Source organism: Patagioenas fasciata, chromosome 1 (assembly GCF_037038585.1).
Source record: "Patagioenas fasciata isolate bPatFas1 chromosome 1, bPatFas1.hap1, whole genome shotgun sequence".
NCBI classification, from domain to species: Eukaryota; Metazoa; Chordata; class Aves; order Columbiformes; family Columbidae; genus Patagioenas; species Patagioenas fasciata.
This window is the reverse complement of record NC_092520.1, coordinates 70,101,034-70,122,192: the sequence shown is the minus strand read 5'-3', so window position 1 is coordinate 70,122,192 and position 21,159 is coordinate 70,101,034. Positions and strand designations below refer to the sequence as shown.

The 21,159-nt window shown below is 41.2% G+C and overlaps 1 protein-coding gene across 18 annotated transcripts in view; it reads left to right on the top strand.

Moving 5' to 3' along the window:
* BBX (BBX high mobility group box domain containing) overlaps window positions 1–21,159 on the top strand; it is a 153,659-nt gene that overhangs the window by 30,264 nt on the left and 102,236 nt on the right. The window contains exon 1 of one of the 18 annotated variants that reach the window (XM_065829417.2): window positions 3,870–4,142. The exons of the other annotated variants lie outside the window; for them this stretch is intronic. The gene's annotated coding sequence lies outside the window, so the exon portion shown is untranslated. Of the gene's footprint in view, window positions 1–3,869; window positions 4,143–21,159 lie in introns of those variants that run through there. 18 annotated transcript variants of the gene reach the window in all.

The window sequence follows — 21,159 nt, the reverse complement described above, 5'->3', positions numbered from 1 at the left end:
AAAATTAATTTTGACAACTGTAGCTTAAACAATACAAAGATTTCGAGTTCATGATAAAACAGTACAGAATAGCTACTTGCTTGAAAGTGCCTGGACTTTTAAGTGTGTGTGAATGAGTTTGAAGCATAGAAGTGCATATACTTGTAGGTGCTTGCTACTTCCTACTTCATGCCTTTCTGAGGTAGGTTTTATCTTGTTTAGTATCTGAAGGATGATTATATGTTAGATGATCCATTTTCATGACCATTTTCAAGCTTGCAAAAAATTTGTATTCACCCTGTGAGGAAAAAAAAGCTGACACAATTTAAAGTAGTGGGTTTTCAAATTGTTTTAAAAAAATTATGATTAGTTTAAAAACACTAAAAAAGTGTACTGTAGATTGTACAGGTGCCTGAAAAATGAATGTAAGCCTACCAACAATGGACTAATCTTCTTAGTTACTTTTTCAGACCCATAGGAAATAATGACTACAGTGTAAAAACTGCTGATCCAGTGCTGTATCTATACTGAAGTTGGAGACCCCTGGACAGGGTAATAACATTAGCCAGCAAAGACAATGACAGAAGTCTTACTGTTTGGTAGTGTTAAGCACAAACTGTTTGCTTTGAGATGAATGGTTGCCTAATAATGACTTTCATAGTCCTGCCCCTGAAATCCTAAAAATGGTAGATTTTGATTTTTATAATGTACTTGTTATTTTGATGACCTCAGTCAAGGAAACTTGGGAGGGGCAAAGCAGCAGAGAATAATTATCTGAAGTACAAGCAGATGCTACTCTAATTTCTCAAGGAAGTTGCTTGCATAGAAAGGCAGGGTTAAAGAAATTCGAGCTTTTTGTACTGAAAACAATGCAATACTTCGGGTGTCCCTCCAACTTTTTCTTCGTATGAACTGTCATCTTAACGATGAGGTGCTTTCAACAGTAAAAGGCTGAAGTGGGCTGACAGAGCAGGATCTTCCAGGACACATATAAAAAATTGTTTGCAAAATAAATAATAGCACATGACTTAAAAACATCTAGTTTGTTACTAAGTCAAGGTAGACTGAAGATGTGCCTTTGTTGTTAAAGATGTTAAATATGTGCCTTAAGTGATTTGTAAGTCAACCTCATAAATGCACTAATAATTTTTAATAACTAAATATACCTTTTTTTTTTTTTTTTTGTTAAGTGCTTCTGGTATTCTCTAGGTTGCTGGAAAAAATTGTCTTTGAGTGTCATGTCAGGAATTCCGGAGATTGCTCTTCTGCATCTAATGAAATACTCTCGCTGGTGTGTACAGACTAATACAGTGTAGCAACAACGTACCTGGATGGTATTTGTGAGAACTGCCCTTTCAAAATTCAGTATCAATTTGAATAGCAGGGGAAGACCAGTACTCAGTGCTATACAATCTCTCTTCTATAAAGCAGGTAGGAAGCAGCTTCTCTGATATACACACAGTAATCCTGGAACTGGAGATGGGCTTGTGAGCTCATTTATCTCTGGTATGGTGGACTCGCAGAGCTGTGAGTGATGCTGTACAAGTGTTGGCTTTGATTTGAAGAGAAGCCCAGCATTTATGTAACAGTAACTGTATAAAAAATATTTTGGGAATATCTTTGCTGTTTCTTTTAAGTTGGGCTCTTCCCGTATTTTAACCTTGTCTACTGTTCACGCATCACTGCCAGCACAATATCCCATGCAGGTTTTGTGGATTCTTGGTTTTAATACTCACTGGATGTTTTCAGCTGAGTCTATAAACTACATTCCCAGTTCTGATATAGTTCTGGCTTTAAACTATATGTTTCCTTAGTAAGGAAGCAGCTGTATGTCACTTCAGTGCTAATGGTTTCCCCAAAAAAGGAGTAAGCTTTCCTGAGAAACTAGCATTCCTCACTATATGAATAAAAAGGGATAAAGCTGCCCAACTACATGGACACTAGTGCAGAAAGGGCATTGAGATGAAGGTGGACAGGATGAGGCGTGTTGTGGCTTGTATGCTGTCTTGGCGTAGCCTGCATGCTGAGATTTAGGCTGCCTTTAGTCTCCTTGTGGCTCTGCTGATGTTGCTGCTGCACCTGCAGATACTGCTGCGACTGAGGCTTTGCATCCACTCAGTCGGAGTAGACTACTCCGTTAGAGTAGCTGTAGATAGAGATGTATGTCTGCATCGGTGACCTTCAACTTACAGCCTGAGGAGTTAATCTAACTGCAGTCACCAGAGACTGGCTGTGAAGGGGGAAGGCTGAAGATGAAGGCACAGGTCCTGTCTGTCCACTCTTGAAGTGAAGGCCATCAGGCTCTGCAGAGAGGTAGGGAGAGGGGTGTGATTATGTCTCCAGCTCAGTCTGGATCTGACTGCAGACTGAATATAGGACATAGTTTGAAAAGGTGTCAAAAAGTGGACAAGATGCAGTGAATTTCAAAGGAGGCATTAAATGTTTTGTTAAAAGATCTTGGGTTTCATAATCTTCTGGAATGGGATCTTCAAATGTGAGTTAAAGACATACTACAGGTTCCTGTATTGAGCAGACAAGAGAATATATGAAAGAAGTGCTAAAGATACAGTTGCTTCTCTTTTCCCTTTCCCTGTCAGTATTGATGTGGAGGACACCAGACAGGATTTTCAAAAGTGTAAGAACTTGACTTAAACTGACTTATTGTTTTGTTTTGGTCCTGTGTCTCCTCTGTACCACCGGTGCAAAATACCTGCAGATATTGCCATGCAAAGCTCATGAGGCAAAACATTTAGACCTGAAAGACAGCGAGACAGGTGTCTAAGTAGGAACACTCTCTGTGGTTATCTCCATGGTCTCATTTAGAAAAACTGAACAGATAGGGACCGTCTACTTTTGGTTGAGAGGCATAGATCAGATCCTGGCTGTGTTAAGATCTGTTTACATGCTGTTCTCCATTGTGGCTTTTAATTTTTCTTTTGAACCAATGGCTGATAGCTCCCATGGTAGTCAGTCCACTTTTGCCCTCTATCTTTTTGGGTTTATCTTGACATGTTTTCCAAGCTCGTATTTATTTAGAATGTTATATATAGTTCTGTTTTACGTGGGATTTTGTAGTGCCGTCCTAATTATGCGAATAAAGCTCACTCTCGAGGAATGTGGGGACAGTACGGCAAGTGGTGGGTGCACCCTGACTCTTGCAGGGGGCAGGAGGGCAGGCAGGGGAGTCAGTGTCCTGCCTTGCCCCTGGAGTGGGGGGGCCTTGGCGGGGTTGGTGGGTGCCTTTAGGAGAGGAGGTTTGTGCAGAGCAGGGAGATGCTGTTTCCAAGTTAAAGCCCAGCTTGGTGTCGGTTTCAATTTTAGCCTGAAAAGCCTGTCGGTTCTTTAAGCTGTTTTCCTAAAGAATACACACCCCCACCTCCTTTTTTTTGTTTTGTTTTTGTGATAACTTCATTAAAGGAAGTTAGTTAGGCACAAAAAACATGGCAGTCCGATCTTTAAGAAGATACCACCACCTCTTGTTTTTAACGCGCAGTACGAGTTTCCTCCAGCCGCAGGAGACTTGGGTTCGCTCCCGCAGGACGTGCCTTTTCGAACCGGCTCACGCGTGAAAAACGGGCTCAGCGGCGGCACCCACGGGCAGCCCTGGCGCGGGCCGGGGCCAGCGGGGAAGCGGCCGGGGAGGGCACGGCGGTGCCGGCGGGGCGGCCGCTTGCGCAGGGCCCGGCTACCTGCGCGCTGACGTCGGCCCCCGGGGGCGGGGGTGTACGGGGTGCTGGGGGTGCCCGTGTGTGCGGGGAGGGGGTGCTGCCGGCTGGAAGCGAGCCGTGAGGCTGGCATTTCAGTAATGCGGCGGGGTCCGGCCGCGCCGCCGCCGAGCCGTGGAGCGGCGAGTCCCGGCTCCGCTTCTCCTCGCCCCGCGGCCCCGCCCGCGCTCCCCGCGCCGCTGAGATCAGCTTCCTGCTTTTCATTTTCCTCACGACGCGGTTACTCCTCCCCTGAAAGAGTTATTTTCATCGGTCTGGAGTTAATTTTTATGGGTGGCTGCGGGCTCTTTTTCTGACAGGCTAACACAGCAAGCGGGAAAAAGCGGTGTGATGGTGATTTTTCTTCTGTTGCGGCGAGCCAGAGCTGTAGGCAGAATGGTAGCCTGCTGCACCGAAAACATTTCTGTGCCAGCTCTGTGACCCTGGAAGGCGAAGGAGGTGAGTGCTGCTCTTACATCGAGTAGGTCCAGGGAGTTGCTGGAGGTGGAACCACGGGTCACAACCTACCCCGGCTCAATAACAAGAAATGAGCAATCGTGTTGTTACGCTCTCTGATTAGATGCTTTTGCTCCTGCTAATACTGTAATGGAGTATATGCAGGAAATGATGGATTCTGCTGTAGCAAAGAACTGTAGTCAATGAAAGTTTATAGTGTGTAAATTTGATTTTCTTTTATTGAAACATGTGGATAGATGTGGCAGAAATATAACCATAAAGGACAGATCATAAAGGTAGGGTTCAAACAACTTACAACAAAAAAACCCACTCAAGTAGTTTCAGAACTTTTAGATGGACTGAATAATGCCAGAAAGAGACTTTACAGTGATTTAGTAATAAATGTGGATCTAGAATAGCGTGATGTATACGTGGGAATAACACGATTTTATGTGTGGAAATAAAATTATACACAGGAAAAGCAAGAAGTAAAAAAAATACAGTTGCTGACCATCCCTCAGGATAGAAAACAGGTTGACTGAGATAAAGCAGATTGCTTGGAAGAATTTCTCAGTTGCATCAAACAGGCAACTTGTACAGAAACGCTTCTTCCTACGTTGCTGTGGTTTTTTAATTTACTTTAATTTTTTTTTCTTTCTTTATGGAATGAAGGATGTAAATACCACAGGTTCATTAACTAACTTTCAGCTTTTTAAACAGGTGAGCATCGTTCGTGGTGTAGGTTCTAATGGACTTCTAAAATAATTAATCTGTAACTGGTGGCAGATTACTACTTTGTGTTGTGGTACTCTTCTTTTGCTGCCTTTTCATTACTGCCTGTTAACAGTCAGATTAATGGGACAACTCTGTTTGTTCTGACTGTGGTGCCCTGAGTGATTTTGCAGAGGACTCTTCAAAGGAAGCCATTCAAAAAGCCTACCTGTGGTGGGCCAGCTGGGTTTTGGATGGTGCTGTCGCAGCTACAGGGCATGGCTGCAGGTCTGAACTGCTCCCTAGGTGGCAAGGGACAATAGGAAGAAGTGAAGGATGTTGTTCAGGGTAATGGGAGGTGTGATGTGTCTCAAGCTTGAGGCTTGACTGCAATTGCTTGTGGTCTTAATCCAGACGATAGTGCACTGTTTTTTTTTTTATGATGCCAACTTGAATTCTTGGTTCCGTGATAAAAGGGAATAAATTTAGTCTTCGATTAATTGTGGGAGTGGGGGATACTTCTCTGATAGTGAAGTTCCTCAGTATCTTTGCTGAAAGCAGTTCTGAGGAGACTTCAGTTTCAGAGTTTGATACGTGTTGATGGAAGAGGTATGGTAAATTAGAAACTGGGGTTTGATTTGTGATAGCATTTTGGGGCATAACTGAATTTCTTTTGTTTTGCCCATGGTGGAAATTAGCACTTCTTTCAGTTGCAGGTTAAGTCGGAGCATATTTTCTTAAGAGTGTGTTGTATTACTAGGCCACATTTACCACTTGTAATTGAACAGCTTTGTAGATATATGTGTAAGGTCAAAAGGAAAACAACAGACCACTTTTATTGCCCAGTCTGTGGCCTGTCTGTGGTAGTGGTGGAAGAGCGTTGTATAGGAAGTAATAATAAAACTTTCAGCCGTGTATGGCCCTCCATTTTTTGTATTTGGTTTCAGGTGCTGGGTGTATTACACTCTGCAATTTTTACCTCCATGCAATTTGTGTTCATTGCTGCTAAATCTACTTTTTTCTCTAGACTTGTGTTCAAGAAATTAACCCTATGTTATGTTATAAGGGATAAAACTGTGGTCAAAGACCTTTTATGTGCTGTTCATATCCGTGTGTTAGATGAGTGATGCATGCCCATTTGCCTCAGTGTGCTGATTCTAAAGATTATTTTAAATGCTGATATTTCCATAATAAATGTGTGAGAAATGTGCTTATTCTGTAGATGGAAATTTATATCCCATGTGGACTCAGGTACCCAACTCTTATTTGCCAAAGTTAGTGCCTTTTTACTTGCACTATGCTGGTAGAGAAACTGCAGCTCTGAGAACACAGGCATGATGTTACGCGTCAAGCCGGACAGCTGCTGGACTTCTTTGCTCTTTTGCTGATTTTGTACTTATTTTTCACATGTTCAGTCTGATTGATAAGAGGCTGCTGTAAAAAAAAATCCAACCTGTATCAGTAGGGCCAAGAGTTCCTACCAGTGACTAGATTTTGTGCTTATAAGTGATTTTGTAGCCTTGTTGACAGCTAGGGCTGTCATTTGCTAGTTCTGTCACATTTTGGCAACCTGGTCTTCTGTTAACTTGTGGAAACTTGTTAATTTATTTTGGAGTGCACTGAAGGGGAATGGCAGGTTCTGTCTGCAAGTTGGATCCTTCCCTGTTGGAGAGACCACAAGGATATTAATGAGTGCTCTCTATTTGTAGGCAGGAAGAGTGAAAGGTATTGCTCCCAGAGGTTTTTTTCACGTTCATTTCACTACACATGTAATGCTGACCGCATCTTGAACATAGCTAAAAGATATGTTAGTTGAACTACAGCTCCCTGACAAAGAAGCAAATAAGACTTAATTGACAGAGGTAGTAGTGAAGTGCCATGTTTAAATGGTGGCACTGCCACTGAAAGAAACAATCCCAGCCTCAGACACTTGCATCCTACCCCATGGGGCCATGATAGTGCTTTTGCAGTTGTGTAATGAGCTGGACTGGAGGACTGATCATAGCTAAAATTACTGGGTTTTATTAGCTTAACATTTTCTGTCTACTAAAAATATACTTGACCGCCATTGGGTGGGTCATATAGTGTGTCATGAATTAGACTAGAGAACTGAACAGCTCCATTGCCCCAAGAAAGCGGTCTCCAGGAGTGTGGGCAATGTAAGTGGGACAGGGGACAGGACTGCTTTTGATTTCAGAGCTGACATATGCTACCTTAACTGTTTGTCAGGCTAGAACCTTAAGGGCAGGCCAAGTAAAATGCAAGAGGAGGAGGATGTATCTCTAGAAGTACACCACTATTGCAATATTTCTTCTAGTGGGGACATATGCATCTTCTAAATAGGATTTTGCAGTTTGGATAATTTCCAGTCCAGATATCATCAGTTAGTTACTGATGCTGAAGATAGCATGTCTTAATTGTGATGTTGCTTTTATATTTCTCCTGTGATCCTTTCTGAAGTAGGTGCTGCCTTGCGTGGTTTTCCTTCTTGTGACCCAGCATAGCACGCTACGTGTTGGGCTGTGCTTAGAAGTTACATGAGACTTTCAGTGAGGGTGTTTGGTAAGTGATTTTAGCAAGGTAGCTTCATGTGGATGCAGAATACTGGTTTACTACAGAATCAGGGTGCTGGTTAAATTTAAGTCTGGACTTGGTGCTGTGTTTGTGTGAGCAGTTACTCTGAGATTTTGACTAGTGGCAGAATATCTCTAAAAGAGAAGGTAGCATCTCCTCCAGTGGCCTGTAAGAAGAGTACGTGTCTGTGCTCAGTACTATAATATTGTTTGTTTGTTTTAAATAGCAAGGTGATGGTTGTTGCTTGTATGTGATTTATGGAGTTAAGGAAGTTTTTGTTAGTGGTTTTCAAGCTTTTGTTATGTGTGTTATGTGCTGGCAAAAAGCAGCAATAAATATTTCTACATGAGTTCCCTGGGGCTGTGTTTTGACTAGGGTAGCCAGATGTTACATCCCAAGATAAAGATCCGATTTTGAGACTTGCTGGTGTAGACCCGTGCATTTGTTCAGGGCCTTGTTACCCTCTGTGAGACTCTGTGCAAGTACAGAAGTTTGTGCTAGTGGATTTTGATGAGGGATTAAAGGGTCGATGTTTGCTTTGCTTGGAGGTTGTTCAGACAGTAGAGTTAAGATTTGAAAATACCATCTCTACTCCTTCCCTTCCCATACCAAAGTAAACTGAAAACCCATACCAAATGTGGCACATTAACTCTTCAGATTTTTTGAGTAATAGAGTACCTTAAGCTACAGAAAAGATGCTGTCCGGTGAAAACTTTATACAAAACAAAAATTGTATTTGTGGGAGGAATTATAGTTTCAGGATGAGAAGGAAAACATATTTAAATGTTGCTATCAGGCTCGCACAGCATGAAATTCAGTTGGCTTTTATATAGCCAGAAGGATTGAAAGAACTACCTGGAATCCCAAGCATTAAAAAAAAAAAAAAGACAATTTGGTTTGATGGTATATTTTTTTTGATTTCTCTTTGGAGGGAAAAATAACTCTTCTTTTTCTGTAATTGGACAAGCTAGTTAATGAGAGTAAATCACAAGAATAATGCTTTCTTTATTAGGCAAATTAGAATACAAGGAACCTAACACCTCCAGAGCTGATGCAGCTGGGCCATGACCATGGTTCTGCAAGTACACAACTTCTGCAGGTGAGGATATGGAGTTACTGCCCTTGTTGCAGCACCTTCTAACAGTGTTGTGTCCACTCTCTGCATGGAGATGGTGTCATGGCAGCAACGTTCTCCACGGGCTTCTGTCTGGGATGATGCTGGGAGAGCCTCACTGGGAGGCGCTGTCATGTGGAGGGTGGTGCAGGGAGCTGATGTGGCCTGCTCCCACAAGACGTAGTCTTCCTTGATGGACAGCTAACCTGAGCAGAAACCTGGGCAGCATCTGAGATTTTTCAGATGCGAAACTCAAGTATGATGGGACATGTGTTTTTTGTAAAGAGTGCTAATGCTACACGGAGGACATTTTTTTTCAAAAGTAGTCCCAAAAGATGCTACTGGAAAAACCTGTGTATTTCAGCTAAAGATGAGCAGGATTCACTGCAAAGTAAAGCTACTCAAAATGGATTCTTTCCCTTTCATCTGTTAGATCACTACTGTAAGGTAAAAGTGTTTATTATATTATGAAGTTAAAATATTTTCAAATTGAAGGACTATCTTTATGTAGATGTTTAAGTAAAATGTTTGTTTCCCCAAATAATTCAAAAGTGAAACTGTAAGAGAAGTGAAAATAATCTGAGTTTTCCTGTTCCAAGCTGGCTACAGGAATGTATGCTTTTTAAGTTTAAAATGATAGTAATATAGCTATAAGTGTTCCATAGTTGGCTAAATTACTTTTGTGGCTGTTGGTTCGCCTTGAAGCTTGTTAGAGTAACTCAGAAATAGCAATTTGGTTTGTAAACACTTGGAGGTTTCTTAGGTAAAACTGCAAGCAAATTCCACGTGGGCCTATGTGTGCGGACAAAATCTCAGTCAGCAGTAGTACCTCCTGTGTTGGTGGAACTCACTCAAGAAACAGGTGGTTGTTAATCAGGACCAATAAAAAGTTACTAGATTTAAGCTATTTCCTCCCCCTTCAAGGCTGCAAGAAGGTAGCCAGCTAGCCAGGCCCTGTTTGAAAAAGCCTCTGATATATTCTAACAACACAACTGAGGCCTTCCCATCTATGTTATTGTTTATGGTTTATTCAAAATGATTACAGGAATAAGACTGTGGTAGAGGCTTTCTGAATTAGACCTTTCACTGAATGTGTGACTTGGAGTCTCTGGCAGGTTCTGCTCCACATGGAAGTGTTTGCTGCAGGTATGGACACCTGGTCTCTGGTGGACCTCTAGTGAGACAAGGAATCCAAATTGCTGCGTTGGTGAAGTGATGGCTAGGCAGAGGAAAAAGAGGTACTTTCCAACTGGGCTTTCAGAATAAGTGAATATATTTTAAAAATTATCAGCAATTTGCACTCCTGCTTTTGATCAAATTTCCTGCAGTGTGTTTTGACAAATATACATAAAAGCAGATAAATCCTTTGCTACTGGCAGTTCTCAAAGAGGTATTTCAGCTTGTCCTGCAGGTCAGCAAGCTGAGGAACGATAGGAGGGCAGGGCCCTCAGAGAAAAGCAGTTGACTAATACTTTTTAGCTGATTTCTGCCGAGTAATTAAGGTGTAAAGAGGGGTTGTCTTGAGATGCTTAGGCATCAGTCAGTAATGTGTTTAAGATGGTCAACCTCTTTGAATTATACCTGGAAATAATTTCTGCAAAATTGTGCCATCTCTGGAAGATGGGTATAATAGGCCATCTTTGTGAAACATCTCTGGTAGAGGGGACCAGCTGCCCAACGAACCAGATTTTCTAGGTAGTTGCTGGTAAGACCTTGAGGAAGGGCGAATTATGTCTGTCTTTTAGGATCATAAAAGCCTGATCAATATAATAAACCTTTTGTCAAAAGGAAGTCTGTCAACCCAGGTATTTGCAGCACTAAGTAAGCGTAGCCATGCTTTGGCTGATCTGCATGTTAAGTAGTAGTAGAAGCTCCAGAAGGAGCTTGACATTTTAATTTCAGTACACAAAGGTGGGTAGATATTTTAAGAGTGGCTGTGGTATTTTGCAGTTTCTTGTCTTTTTATTCCACTCTGCCACTATTTTTCTTCTGCATGGCTACTTCACAAAGCAGCCTGCTGTGTGCTGTTTGTTTTTATCTTGCATGTACCTGCAAAAAAAGTATGTGTAGATACATACACACCTACACGTGTATGTCTTTGTGTGTATGTATGTGCATGTAGTAGAAAAAGCGTGTGCATCTTTCTTGCAGTAGCAGGACAAAGTGGGCTTGAGTGACTGTTACTGCTCCTCATTTGCTGTTTGCAGTTCACTGAAAGCATGGTGTGAGACAGGGCAATGCGGCTTGCCCTAGCATGGTATAAATCAGTAGGCGTCTACTACTCTATTCATCAGTGATATTTTTTGCATGCTATTTTAGACCAGCAATGAACCTGCTTTCTCATTGCTTTTTCCAAAGAGGATCTTAAATGTAAAGTACATAAATCAAGAAATAAAATTGGAATGGGTTAAATTTGTGTGGAAGTCTTGAGAGAGGAGTGGTTTCACCCTTCATATGTTGTTGGCCAGTTAAGACTGCAGAATATCAGTATTATTTTTATTGAGATTAGAAATTAGCCTGTTTAAAACTAGAAAAATAGATCTGTGGTGTGCTTATGCAGACCTTGGAGTGCTGCAGAACTGTTTACTAACTTCAGCGCCCCTGTGACTGGGGCTATGAGCAGTGAGTGGCAAGAAAAGAGCTCTTGGTGGTGTACTCACCTAAAAGGGTAAGGTGTTCCCCTCCTTCCAGAAATAAATGTGCTTTGGAGCCATTAGAGACAGTCCTTCTCCAGGTCCCCCATGTAAGGCAGATCTGACCAAAGCTTAATTTGCTAGACCTGTGAAGCAAGCGGGAGGTGTTGCCTGCTGAGATCAGAGGGCGGATGGGCTAAATAGAAGCTTCAAGCATCACTTAACTGCTGCTCATGCCACACCATTTTGAAGAAACCTTTTATATTTAACTCTGACATTAAGGCTTGCAAGGTTTACCTTTCTTTCACCTGTTGGTGCGGTTGTACCATTTTCCACCTTCAACTGCAGCTTGAAATAGGTCAGAGCTCCTTAACAATACCTTAGCGATAATTTGCACTTTTATAGCACTTTTCACTTGAATTACCCAAGTGATTGATAGGATTGATGAAGAAAGCTAGGTGACACCTTTCTGACTGAGGTGATAGAGGCAGATGGAGGCTCTGAGTCACAGAGAGGTTGAATATGAATTTAAGGAAGTCTTTTGGCTCATCCATGAGGGGTCTCAAGAACCTATAGTTACTGATTTCTAGGAGGGTACTACTGCTGATGAGATGAAGTTACAAGATATTAAACCGCATGGATTGTGTGTGTGTGTTAGAAAGTTGCCGGGGGCAGGGGATAGTTAACGCCTGATGCTCACTGCATTAGATGCACCTCTGAGCAGCACTGCAAGCATTTAAAAAGAAAATATGTATATATCAATCTCTACTTTGTGAAGGAAGAGTAGCAACATGTCCTTCCAGAGCCTGGCATTAGTGTTGCAGCAAAGTGATTTCCAGAAACATAAAGAAACTTAGGACTATCTTGCTCTTGGGTCAGGTGCCTGCAGTTCAGTCACTCAACACCTGACACAAGTTAACACAGAGTAACAAATATGGATCAGGATCCAAGTTTGTTTCAAACTAAGGTGTTTGTGCTGATTTTTCCCTTTTTTATTTCAAATATAGTTGAAATGATCATTCATCTGAGGGATGAATAGATGAGGTCTTCAAATAAAGTTATACTGCCTTAAATTTGTGGAGCTTACCTGACTGGAGGTGTTGAACAAAACTGATGAACCATTACAAATTTTTATGAAGCTTAAGATTTTTATAGATAAAAAACCACTTTGATAAACAGTATTAATAAGTCATATTTCAAGTACCTGTTTAACATATTACAGTTCTTCCTGAGTTTTGCATGTTATTAGACAGATGGTTTTTCTATGACTGAGATACCTTGCCTAAATATTTAGGTGCTTTGTCCAAACCAAGACAGCAAGTTTGTGGTGTAGGAGGAATGGGAACAGAGTATGATGGGCCAGCTTGCTGTGCTGAGGCTTTGCTCTTTAGTTGGTGGGAAAGGCTGTCGCTTGAGTTGCTGCTTTGCATGTGTAGTGACATTATTCAGAAAATCTCTTTGCCCAGCCCTGAATAGGGACAGTGAGCTACATGTGGGTTAGAAACACCACAGTCATGTCTACTCCCAAGCATGTTTAAGAAGGACAGAACGTGAATTTGGCCTTGTGAGTTGGAAGTGGGAGACTTAACACTTAAGGCGTGATAGGGAATGTGAACACAGAACGTCATGAACATGACTGCTAGGACTGTATCCCAGTTCAGATACTGGACCTTCAGCTGAAGGTCCACCAGCGCACTCTCTTCAGTTCTGCATGTGCTTTAAGGGTTCAAAAATCTCGTGTCTTGCCCTGACAGCCAGACTGCAGAAACTTCTGAGGCTGCAGGAGTTATCTGTGGCCACTAGATGACACCTTCAGCCTGCTGGTAGGTAAACTTGGAGCTGAAAAAAGCTGGGGAGATGGTGAGCTGGTACAGTAGGGGGCTGTTACTGGTCCATACTGAATGAGATGCACCAAAATAAACAGGTTATGTATCTTGCAACTGAAGGAAGTGTTAGCATGGTTTTTAGTTTGAGTTGAAGTAGTTACAGGATAATAGACCTCTAGGAATCACTGATTTGTCAAGTTTGTTCATAGGTATGTTCAGGCATTTGCAAAACAAAGGTCCAGACCTTCTTAGGGTCATTCTGGATTTATTGACGCAATGAACATGTGAAGAAGCTGATTTTACAAGTTGTACTACTTGTTGACTAGATTACAAGTGGTTTTATGTCAGACTCTGCTGTTACAACTCTTATTTTGCACACTTTCGAAAAAAAATAAAACTCACCAAAAAAACTCCACCCAAACCAGCAGCAACATAATGCTATCTTTGCCTCCTCTTTGCATCTTTCCCCTGGGAAAAAATCTGAACAGACTGTATTAAGGCCTAGGCAGAATTTCCAGAAACTCCTTACAGATTTCGCTGCATATTCAGAGAGTCCACTCACCCTACAGTGCTCAGGATTAAATAATCTACCTGCCAGAGTAAATGATGCTTCAGTTTCATAAACATGTGTTTGCTAATGTCTGTACTAAGCATATAGTCACTTTATCAAGGTAATTAGGTGATGATGTGGTACTGCTGTCATTTCTCTGACATCCATTTTTATTTCTGAGGTGTAATAATGGATCAGTGAGCTGCCATTAGATATGAGTAGTTTGTGGTTCAAAGTATGTGCTGGATAAAACAATAGTGCACATGTCTGATAATACTTTTTTTTTCCAAAATTGTTTTGGTCAGCCAAGAATCTCATCGAGATGAGACCTGGCCCTGAACTATGGCTTGATCTGTGAAGATTTTACATTATTCTTTGAAGTTGTAATGTTTGAGTGCTTCAGTGTTCATTGTAAGCATGTTGCTAGTCCTGTTTTTAAACTTAATACACATTAAGAATGTATATCTACTTTTAAGTAAGGGTCAGGCATACCAGCCTTTCTGCTTCTATCATGTTTGGAGGTTTTCTGCAGCTAAAGTTTTCCCTTTTCTCTCTTAAATACATAAGACCTGTTGATAAGTCCAAATGCCTGTCTAAATTAGGTTCCAGAAACACAATTCTGGATTGAGTCTTTGCAAACCAGGACCAGAATTTTCTTGACTTAAACCTACATCCATTTTGAGGGCTATGTTTACCCAGTGGCATGTTGTTTTTAGTTCTTCAAATGTGTCACAAAGACATGATATAAAAGCAGCTGTTACGTGGGATTTTCAGTTACTTCCTATCTATGCATATAGGATGTGTATGCAATATATGCGATTCTTCATATATATGGAAACATCCCCTGTCTCTCACTCACTTTCAAAATGCGCAGATCTTGACAGACATGCGTAAGATCCTTCTCTTCCGCCTTATTTTCTGCACTGAGATTCCATACTTTGAGATTTTTAAGTTTAGAGCTGTACTTTAGCAGTTTCAACTCATCTTAATGATTTGTAAATGGAGTATGATAAAAATGATGAGAAAAAAGTGAAATAAGGAAACTGGTTTTTGAAACTTTCTAAAATAATTTCTATCCTTGCTGCTACTTCATTATATGTTACATTTCATATTCTGTTGACTTGCTTCCTTAGGTTTCTGTGATTTTTTTTTTTTTTTTAATCTATTTAAAAACTGTAGTTCTAAGGAGATCCCTTGGTTTACTTAATTGGAAGGTTGAGGAGGAAGGTTCAGGGCAAGGCTAGAGAAGAAGCTGATCACCATTTATTTAAACTTACTTCATTTGTGTGAATTCAGTGCTTTAATCTCTTATGCGCAGCAAGAGAAATAAAGTTATTAGTAGTAATTGTGCCTACAGCATGTTAATATCAGGCTAGTAAAATTTTAAAAAATAGTGAAGGAAAGAAAAAACCTAATCCTGTAGTTCTCATTAACTTCTCACTCTTAAAAAGTGTTTTATTGTTGGATTTATGGTACTTTTCCTGCTACTGTCAGTGATGGTTGTAGATATGAATAGAAGACAGCACGCAGCAAGAATCAGAGTGAGGTGAATGAGCTGAATTGGAAATGTACCATGCTTGAGCTAATCTGGCAGTGGAAATGACATGAGCGGCTTAATTTTATTTAGAAGGATGCAAAGGGAGAGGCATTCGTGTGTGCGCATGTCTGCTGGTCCTGTCTCCCCCAGCCTCTGCCAGGTCCCTCTTCTCCTTCTCCTGGGCCTTGAGTGAGGTGCTGGGATTGTGCAGGTTATCAGCTCTGGGGGCACCTGGCATTTCAGGAATGAGCTGGGCTGCTGCAGCAGTCAGGAGCACGAGTGGGATTATATTTAATGTTCAGCTTTCCCTCTGGAGCAGCTGAATTGAATGGCACAGAGGTACTGAGAGCAGCAGGGAGAAGGCTGAGCAAGGTGCCGCTGTCACTCTGCAGACCTCCAGCTTGCAGGACTCCGTGTGCATCTCTGCCGACCTCTCTGCTTCCTCCTTGTTCATCAACTGTCGTGTGGTGATAGAATAGCCAGTCCCTTTGATATTTCTTTGTTCCAACCCTTAGAGTAGTAAATTTTCAGGATGGTCAGTTGGTGTCGTTTGCAACATTATGTCGTCTTGTGCAAAGACCCAGGGAAGGAAGTACTGAGAATGGTCGGGCTGAGGAAGATAATGAGGGTTGCATTGTGTTTATTTAAAAACAAGCAAACAACATGCAAAACAAAAGCTTTCAGAGTCTGAGAAACTTCTTTGAATGAAGGGGAGAGTTTTCTTTGAGAAAAGGTTGTACAGCAGTCTTACTGACACAAGTTACTGGATTTAGGGTAAGAAATATCTGAAGCTTTACTTCTTTATCCATGTCAAGCAGTTTTCCCCTGAAATAGAAGCATTTGATCATGAAGATTTAATTGTAGACTTGAAATCCTATTGATGACTGTTTGGAAATGTCTTTGAAGAAGTTTGCCATTTTCGTTTATGTATTGGGTTAGGTAACTGTACACTGAATGTGTCTTAAAACAAGAGTTCCTAAAACTTTTAATTGGTCCTGCAAAAACCCCGGGATATTTTCATGCCTTAACCTTGTGTTTTGCAAAGATATGTAGCAGTATTACTATGGACTGAAGTGCAGGTAACATTGTGCTAGAGCTTTCATTAAGTTTCTGACAACTGGAGTCTTTCCCAGCATCAGTTTCAGAAGTCAGATTTCGTTTCCTAGCGCCAATATTGACACAGTTCTGAGACGGGTGTATTTAGCGTTCGTTCTGAAGAGGGTATGTTCTTTGATGTGCATCCAGAAAATTGTTTTGGTGTGGGTGGAATTTCCATTGTACATGGGCACAGGGGTTCCCTCTAGGATTAGATTTCCTTATCCTCCCAAAGCTGCTTTAAGATGAATGCTTTTTGTACTGCTGAGAATTGGATTTGGCGTAAAAGCCTGTTACAGTGCATTGTGCAGCAACTGCTGAGGCCACCCCACGGTGCATGAGAAGTCCTCCTCAACCAGGAACACCAAACTTCTGCTGCTGTCTTTACCCTTCCTGGCCTTCGGAACAGGAAACCTACAGGAGAAGAGTGCTGAAATGCTTTAATAATTGGTAGCACTAAGACCTCATTTTAGAATTACATTTATCCTGATTTATTGAGAATACTTTGAAGTCACTCCTGATCTCAGTTTGGCTTCTTTCCAGCATAGTCTTTCCAGGTAATTTGCAACTAAACGATCTGTTTGAGTTGTGCCAGTGCATCGTGCTGGACAGGGTAACACATTTACTCTTTGCTTATGTAGTAAGGAGGATAAAGAATCTGTGTTTATTAAATAAAGCTTGGTTCCCTCACTGGGGCTGGAACAGAAACACAGCATAAGGTGGTGCTGGAGACGTCCGAGAGACACTTCAGGCTGGCCAAGCCAGCAGCTTTCTCAAGCAGCCAGCAGTTGTATGTTGAGTTTCCAAAGAGACAGACAGTTTGTAGCTGGGCTTTTACAGCCTGAGATGGGCTGTAGCAGATCCTGCGTGGAAGTGGAGTCCTGCTGGTAACTAGTTGGTGTATGTTCTGAATTTCTAAATTGCTTTTGTTAGTCCCTCTGAAATGTAAAGAAGCAGCGAAACAGACTTGAAATGCACTAATTGATATTTATTTGAATATAACAGCCATTATATCGATGTGATTGATAGGCTATCTCAGTTTAATCTTGTGGTATATTTCCACATCAAGCACTTTCTTTCAAGTTTTGAGTGGTCTGTAACACCTCAGTTTGGGATAGAATACAGAGCAAGTTCCAAAGATGTGATTGCACAAACCTAATTATTACCCATTAAGAAAACAAACAAACACAATGACAACCAAAAAAAAAAAAAAAAAAAAAAAAACCACCACAAAAAGACCCACCAACCAAAACAAATAACCCTAGCTTCAATATGCATAGTTTTGTGTTTACAAGAGTTCTACAGTCATGCTCTGCGTTCCGCTGTTGACTATCTGTACTGCAAGATTGCTTAATAAGTACTGAATACAGTGTTCTTTACTCTATATTGTTGTATTATATTTTTCACAACAGCTGAATCTTGCTGCAGATCATTTACAAATCTGTTAACAATACATTCATTGTTATGGAAGAAACAACTAAATTACATTTATAAGTTGCTGGAGACTCAAGTATGCTCTCTGTCTAATAATTATGTACATATACAGATGAGGAATAGTAAGGAAATCCATCTGGAAGCTTGAAGAATTGTCTCAGTGCCAGCTTTTCTTACTCCGGTTCATGCACAAGGACTTGAGGTGGAGGTTTGAGGGTTTTGTCCAGAAAGCATGAAAATTAGCAGTCTGCATTCTCATTTGTTTTGTTTCCTGACAAAGTTTTCTATAAAACTGGCACTTTTTATTTAAAAATACTCAAATAATAGCTAGGTATCTGTGGCCTTTCCTCCCACCCCCACAAAAACTGTTTCAGCTGGCCACTCTGATAAGGTGTATAACTGTGATTACATAGCGCTGGGGAATGAAGGAACATACCATGCTGTTCAGCAAATACAGTCTACAAATACAGGTTAATGGTTAACTACATTTAAGTCTGGAAATGATTGTATAGTAATTACAGTCAATTATGAGATGATACAACTGCATTGCCATGTGATGTCCTCAGAACACACTGTAACTTCAAAATGTGCTGTTAAGACAAGGATTTAAGTATTACCACATCATCTTAAGACAGAAATACCATTCTTCAGTATAAAATCACAAAAGAACTTTCATGACTAAGTTTGGTGTTAATATGCAGGCTCATCTCTTTCAGTGCAAGCTTCATATATATATCTCTAAAGAAAAATGAGTCTGTTCCCACTTTAACTCCAGTGCTAATGACTTGTCCAGCTATGCAGTTTGCTGCCTGTGCTTCACCCTGGAGCAGCAAAGTTTTCCTGATGCATTTTTGGAGCTACTTGGGAGCTAATCCCTGTTTGAGTTGCTGTGTTTTGGCTTCTGCAGATCTCTTGGCTAAGCACCAAGATATGATATTTAAGAGTGTAGTGTACTCCCCTATGACTCTCCTTTTCTTCTGGGGCAGCCTCTATGAAATCAGGATTTTTATAAGCAGTTTTTCCTGCCTTTCTGCCCTCAAGTAAATGGCTGTGGCAGAGCAAAGAATTGGCTCTCCTTGTTACTATTTTTTTTTTCAAGACAAAATGCATCTGTTGTTCATCCCATAGTCTTTATCCTTTTCCTAATACTACTAATAATTTTTATTATTATTGGTTTGGACCTTCTGCTGGAAGTCAGGTTTTGCTAAAGAATTGTAGCTTGCATGACAGGAACTTCTGTGTGCAGCCTGTCGCACCAGAGTTTCACAAGGTCAGTAGGAGTGCTGCAACGAGTGAAGGCCATGCTATTAAGTCTTGATCTTGAGAATTTTTACACTTAGGCATAGCTTCTCCACCAAAGTTCCCTCTTGTTGATCTCAGGGGCTACTTGGTTATTTGAAACGGAGCCCAAATGTAAGCGCTTGCAAGTTGATGACCACAGGAAGGGGAGGCAGGGTATAAATGCAGTGCTGCAAAAGCTGGAATTCATTTTCCTGCCCCAGGGTTTCAGTTGACCATCCAGGTGGGTCTGCCTGGCCTCCAGCTACTGCTCCAGGAGACTGGGCATCCTCTGGGGGTCAACTGCCATGTCTGCTGCCCCCTGGGGAGGTCTCAGGTGCTCCAGCACTCCTTACCTGCTCGCAGGCACCAGAGACCTGGTTGTAGGCGACAGCATCCCATCCTGAGTAGCTGAATTCTCTTTCAGAGTAACGAAATCTTTACTGATCAGGAGAAATTGAGATGAAGTTAATTCCTCATAGGCTTAAGAAGTAGCTTTTTTGAAACTCTTAAAAAGAATGCAATAATTACTGCAAGTGTTGTCAGGGTCATGACCAGCTGCTGCATGAGTTTCACAAGTGATTGAGTCACCATCCCTGGAGGTGTTTAAAAGATTTATAGATGAGGTTTTTAGGGACGTGGTTTGGAGGTGGACTTGGGAGTGCTAGGTTAATGGTTGGACTCCATGGTCTTAAAGGTCTTTTCCAACCAAAACGATTCTATGATTGTCCTTGGTGGTTCTCTGTTAATACTGTGGGATTGCTCCTGGTGTTCAAAGACTTGCTGAGAAAGAGATGCAGGACTGATGGATGACAGGAGTTGAGTTGCTCTGTGTGATAGTGATGGAAGGAAAAAAAGCATTGTCCTTCAGCCCACTCAGGATCCTTCAGTTTTGTCAGCTTTCTCTTTCGTTAATAATGTTGTTTAAGAAACACCTCTGTGGTATCTCTAAATGCCTTCTATGAGGCGGGAGGAAAGTACTTATATAGATGCTAAATGTAATTACATATTAAAATAAATACTTGTCTCGCTTAGTGCACAAAACAATGAAGAACCTAAGACATCAGCATTTCTTCATTTTTTAAAAAAAATTATGTGGAATTTTTTTAAATTCTTTTTAAGTATGAATTGTTTTTCCAAGCAATTTGTAACTGACCACTATCTGTTACGGTGAAACTGGTTTTTTGATAATTAATCACTATCTAAATTATTTACATCATAAATGGCTGCTCCTGCAGTACATTTAAAACCACTTTCTGTTGTGTAGTACTGAAACAAATACGTGAACAGTAATCCCTAGCTGACACCTAATGCTCTTTATTGCTGTGTTACTGGGACTCTTCACAGAGGAGCTTACTGGTGGTGTCCCTTATTTTCCAGAAAGCCAGAATGGGCTGGAGGTGCTGGGGTGATGACTAGATGTTGGAATAGAGCCCTCTCATGACCTTCAGTGCTGTGTAGTTTTGCACAGCCTCCTGATTTTTCCAGGAAAAGCCGCTCATGACCTGCAGCACTAAACATAAAAAAACCTTCCTTAATTAAGATCCACCATTTGGGAAAACTGTGGTGTGGAGCCTGCTAAGAGAATATATTTCCTTCAGAATTTCTCTCCTCATGCCACTGGCTCCACAAGGGGTGGGCAGCATCACTGACCAGCATCCAAACAGGTCCATTTTCCTGTATTTGAATAGGAAAGCATTTGAGAAAACCATGAAACCCCTACATAGGCACAAGGACTACCTGGTTTCTTGCCAATAAGATGATGCTGCCATCAAAGCACACCACCTTTTTGCTGCATTCAAATTTGTGTGAGGGCTGCCTTGAAAATTGAGCTGTTACCTCTTCCGTGTAATTTCCATGGACCTGAAGAGGGAAGAAAGGACTGAAAATGTAACTGAAGGGACACTTGGTTGAAAATTATCAAAGATCACAGAGCATTGCAAATCTATGCGTTCTAGCAAGTTCATGTAATTTGTGCGTGAAACTTGGTACTGCGGTATAGTTTTAATGTTGTGTTCTTGGGATGAAACAGGAAAAGCAACTGGTGGTGTTTATTACCTTTAAAAAAAAGTGTTATTGTAAAACTCTTAGGTCTGTTTTTAAATACATCTTTGTGGACTTGTAGTCATACATAGAAGGCAGCCTCACTGTGAGCGCCCGTATTTTCTTTCACGTTACTTTGGATCGGAAATCTTACTTGGGGGTGTTCTTCAGTGAGACCATTTGCCCTGTCAGAGCTGGTACACTGAAAATGTGGATACACACATA